The sequence below is a fragment of the Panicum virgatum genome, chromosome 6N (genome assembly GCF_016808335.1).
Source record: "Panicum virgatum strain AP13 chromosome 6N, P.virgatum_v5, whole genome shotgun sequence".
NCBI classification, from domain to species: Eukaryota; Viridiplantae; Streptophyta; class Magnoliopsida; order Poales; family Poaceae; genus Panicum; species Panicum virgatum.
In genome coordinates, this window is record NC_053150.1 from 43,238,486 (window position 1) to 43,243,583 (window position 5,098).

The 5,098-nt window shown below is 53.1% G+C and overlaps 1 non-coding gene across 1 annotated transcript; it reads right to left on the reverse strand.

Annotated features, from left to right (window-relative positions):
- Positions 1-4,424: 4,424 nt before the first annotated feature.
- On the reverse strand, positions 4,425-4,533 carry LOC120680383. The gene has a single exon (XR_005677649.1). It is a non-coding gene; the product is annotated as a small nucleolar RNA R71 (small nucleolar RNA).
- Positions 4,534-5,098: the final 565 nt, after the last annotated feature.

Consider the following 5,098-nt stretch of genomic DNA (forward strand, 5'->3'; position numbering starts at 1 on the left):
CCCAGAGGTGACGCTGGTAGGCGCCAACAGAGGGTAGGCCTCCAATCCTCGGGTGAGGTGGAGACGCGACGCGCTACCAGGGGCCTCGGCGGGGAGGCCTCGGGCGAGGCGGAGATTGCCATGCGGCTTCTGAGGGGGCCTCGGAGGTGTCGTGCTTCGGTGTTGGGCCGTGGGCTGAGTGATATTTGGGCCTTTCTATACCTGGAGAGGATTTGGGCATCCGAGCATAGATGATGGCAAAGCACCGGGGTGGGGCCTTTTACACCTGGAGAGGATTTTGGCATCCAAGCATAGATGATGGCACTGCACCCAGGGGGCTTTGGCCCGATTGCTTAATTGCATTTTACATTTTTGAGGGCGTTTTGATCCCTAGGTTAGGGTGCCCCATATTACGGTACCCGACAGTAGTCTCCGAGCCTTTGTAGGAGTGTGTAGTAGTCCTACAAAGGCTTGAGCCCTTGAAGCAGTGACTCAGGTGCTAAATTCCGGAGTTAAGTTCCTCGAATGTGTGAAGTATCCTCCATGGGGGCGCGTCAGCGCACACGCAGGTGTAGCCCCCGAGGCCTTGGAGGAGAGCAGGCACTCGTCCAAGGGCTATGAACGTCGCGTTTGTGTGGTCGATCGGGTGATGCAGCCATCCAGCATTCGTTCAGCCGATTTCGACATTCCTTTCAGCTGGTAAGGTGGCCCTCACCCTCTTTGGACCAATTCAAATGGCTCATCAAGCGTGCAAGGAGGTTTGTTGACACGTGGGATTTCACAATCGGGCGGTAGCTGATTTATTCAAGGGTATGGCCTTAGCCATGACGTCCGAGGAGCCCCCGAGCCCTAGCCCGTGTGAGGGCGATCAGGGGAACCCTCGACTCATTGTTACGACCCTCATCGCCCTTTCGCAAGGAGGAGGGGTGAAGCAAGCCATGCTACCCTTGCCCGGGCGGCGAGCCATGGATGCTTCGGTGAGCTGTTAGCCGGTGGTTCGAGTGGACGTCCGTGCCCCGTTCGATAAGGGTCGGCTCATGGTCTGGAGACTTGTCTCATAAAGCGCTCGCAAGGGTTTGCTAGGTAGGGCTCGGACCCGTTAGATAGGGTCTGAGGGCTCGATGCTCTCCCTCGATGGCCTCGAACACAGTGTAGGACGTCTCGAACTCGCATTCGAGGATAGGCTTGTATGAGCACGTCCATGTTGTCCCTGACTCTGTTGATCTGGGGCGTCTGTCGAACCCTCGACGGGCCAGCCTTCGAACCCCTAATCACCAGGGCTAGGAATATTTGTTCCTTCGCTAGTAAGGAACCCCCTCAAGGGAATATTCCGTTACTGTCCGCGCGCGACGCGGAGTCGTGGGTCGTGCGCGGGTCATGCACCGGTCATGCGCGACGTGGCCTAGCGCGTGCGGTGCGGGCGCGCCTTTTGAGGCAGCGGCCTCGGGCAGATGGAGCGGCGTGGGCAGCCGCCGATTGATGGAACGACGCTACAGTGCCCCCTGCTACTTCGGTTACCGCACCGCTGCAGTTACTACGCGTGCGCTCGGGCTCCCACGGGTGTGGGGTCTACCTGTCGATGACTGCCAAATCTACCGCATTTAATGCGGTTGATTCGGCGTGTCTGCAGCGGATCCGCCCGGTGTCGCGGTTATAAAGAGAGGCGTGGGGGAGTCCGCCCGTCCCACCTTGCCTTTTCCTTCCTCCTTTCTCATCGCCACTTGCATCCTTGCCTCTGCCCTGCATCCACGCTCCAGAGCAGAGAGAGGCGAGAAGAGGAAGAAGAAGAGGAAGCACACCTTTTTCTTGCTCGAGCCTTTTCCCCCTTCCTCCTTTTGACGACTCCATGGCGCAGATGGTTGGCCTCGTGCCGTGGGGTAGGTCCACCGCCGACCAGGCGTTCTTGGATTCGTTGATCGCCACTGGGCTCCTACCGCCGAACTCCGACCCGGCGCGCCCGGTGTGGATGGCTCCGGCATCGACGGAGATGGACCCGAAGCCGCCGAGCGGCTACATCATCAGCCTGGCGCGGCTACACGAGCGGGGCTTTGGCATCCCCGCCGGCCGATTCTTCCGCGCGCTCTGATGTTGACGGTGCTTAAGTGCCATTTTCACCCGTCGACTATACTCAATAATAAAGGAAATCTGCATGCCTTACTCGCATATTTGTATCACTAACCTTGCTCCACAGTTGTTTTGGAGTTTTGTACATTTTAGATGAGCAGGAGCAGAATAAGACAAAAACACGCAGCAGATGCCATACAACTATGCAGAATATCGCGTCTGGCATCACCCACTTACAAGGAGGGCCCATCTAGCAGAGCAAATGGGCGTGCCACACATAATGCATACAAGAAAAGATATCAGGGCCCACATGTCAGCCTGCCAGAGAAGGAAAAGGACGAGAGGCGGCCAGGTAGGGCCGGCCGACCCCCTGGGTTGGCCGAACCTGGCCGGCCTCCCGTCCAGGTGCATTTCGTGGAGGAGTCGGTCCCCAGTCTCCTGATTACCTTCCATACGTGTATTTGGCGGGAATCGACCTCCACTAGTATAAATAGGGCCCCCTCTCACCCCTCACACACACACACACACACACACACACACACACACACACACACACACACACACACACACACACACACACACACACACACACTTCATTCCATTCTCTCCAAGAAGGGTCTCCTCTCTCTTGCTCTCTTAGCTAGGTAGTGGAGCTAGGCAAGTTCTTTTTAGAGAGCAAGTCGTCCTCGGGGTCATTGACCAATCCTCGGCTCCTGGTATGGCTTTGTATCCGACTTGTCAGACTTCTATTCATAATATAGAGTTCTGCCATGGTTGCTTTACTATCTTGATAGTTTATCAATCCATGCTTAGATCATTCATAAGTTATGATACAGTCTTGGTTAGGCCAGATGATCCGGGTACGGATAGAGGTTCGTTGTGCTTTCGGGCTTGCTCTAGTGTTTTACTCGTCCATCCGAAGGGTGGGAGACCTGGGGGCACTAGAGTAGTGACTTCATACACGAGCGTGGTGCTCGGGTATGCGGGATCCTTCAGATATGACCGTGCTCCATGGTGTGACTGGGGTAGACGGCAGGTGGTGACAGCCTTGTCCGTCAGATGTAACAGCGGTGTTGCGTTTAGCGTACTCCTCGACGTTCGGGTTCGGTGTAGGAGTTCATGCAAAGAGGTAACCAGACTGGATGTACTCCGGTGCGGGACCTTCTCCCTGCTATCCCATTTTCCTGGCACCTGCAGTCCTAACCATGATCTAACATGACCCCAGCTTTGGATAGAAGCACTAGGACACCTAACCTAGCCTAAGCTCCAGTTGACTTGACGTAGGATAGAATAGTTCTTTGTTTTATAGTTTCTCTCCTTTATTCCTTCCTCTTGGAGTGTGGATGTGTGCTGTGTCACATTACCCTTGCTTATTGTTTACTTGGACTTACCCCTGTTAGAGCATTGCCTATTACTTGAGGCACAATATCATGGTTAATGTTGAGTACAATACCTTTGCCGCTGCCGTCCTTTGGGACACAAATAAATGACGATACCCTTACTCTCCGGGTGAAATGCTACAACGGTATATCCGTGCGCTTGTGGATCCATCTGTAATCGTATTGATTATACCACGAGAGTGGCACCCCTTGGGTGCAATTGCTAGGATGGGTTTGGCGCCCTCATTTCTAGTGATTGCACTAAGGACTGCCAACAGGCATTTCTGGCGCTGTTGCTAAGGATTAACCATTCCTAGTGATTGCGCTAAGAAATGTCAACAAGCATTTCTAGCGCCGTTGCCGGGGATGGCATGTGAACAAAGATATTGTGCTGATATTAACTTAGACCTTGTACTCAGGATATAGTCTTTACTCTTTCAGGCTAATGTCACTTTATGTCTTCTTTTATTTTTGATTTGAAAAGAAGACAGGGGTAGTGTATGACCGGTTTCTCCCTGCCGAAAAACTACACAGACAATCTAGAGAGGCTCGTGAGAAGGGCACGACCTCGCGTCGTTCCTCCTCTCGCTATCCTCCCGACACAGAAACCCATTTTGGAAGCACCACTCGTTCTTGAGGCTATGGCTGAAAAGACTCTCCGTTAGTTCTCCGTCCCCTCCACCGACAATGTGGCCACTGGCCCCAACATCAATGTCAGGGACGTGAACTTCGAGCTCAAATCAAGCCTCATCAACATGGTGCAGGCTAGCCCATTTTGTGGCAAGCTGAACGAGGACGCAAATGCACATTTGCAGAATTTTCTGGAGCTCTGCGACACCGTTGTCATACGGGGTGTCGCCGCCGATGTTGTCAAGCTTCGTCTGTTTCCCTTTTCCCTCCTAGGGAAGGCGAAACTGTGGTTTTATAAGGAAAAGGACATCGACACCTGGGCCAAATGCTCCAAGGCGGTCCTCGCAAAATTCTTACCGCTGGGCAAAACAAATGCCCTGCGCGGCAAAATATCAAGTTTCCAGCAGACGGGGATGGAATCCATCCCAGAAGCTTGGGAGAGGCTGCATGAATACATCATGGCCTGTCCTCATCATGGCATGGATGAGTGGCTCGTCCTGCAAAGCTTCTACAACAGGCTCACAACGACATCTCGAGCCAACATTGATGCTGCTGTTGGAGGAGCCTTCCTCGACCTAACTATCGCCAAAGCAAAAGAATTGGTCGAGAAGATGGTCTCCAATCAGGGGTGGAGCGATGAACGACTCCAACACCGTATAAAAGGCATGCATACCATCAAAGAGACGGATATGATCGTTGCCAAACTGGACCTCCTACTAAAGCATCTCGGCGAAAGGGCCGAATTCAAGAAGCATAGAGAAAACTATGCTCATGCCATGGAATTGCACTTCACGTGCGAAGTCTGTGGTAATGATGGACACTCGGGGAACGACTGCCCTGAAACCCGTGAAGACTGCGCCTACCTCAACAACAAAAACAATGGGTACCGTCCACAACAAGGAGGCCAGGGGTGGAACCAGCCACGTCCACCTTTTCAGGGAGGTAATAATTACAACTCTTCTTTTAATTCAAATTTCATTTCAAACCAACCTCCCTTAAGAGAACTTGTTCTTGGCCAAGTTAAAATCAACGAAAATATAAATAAA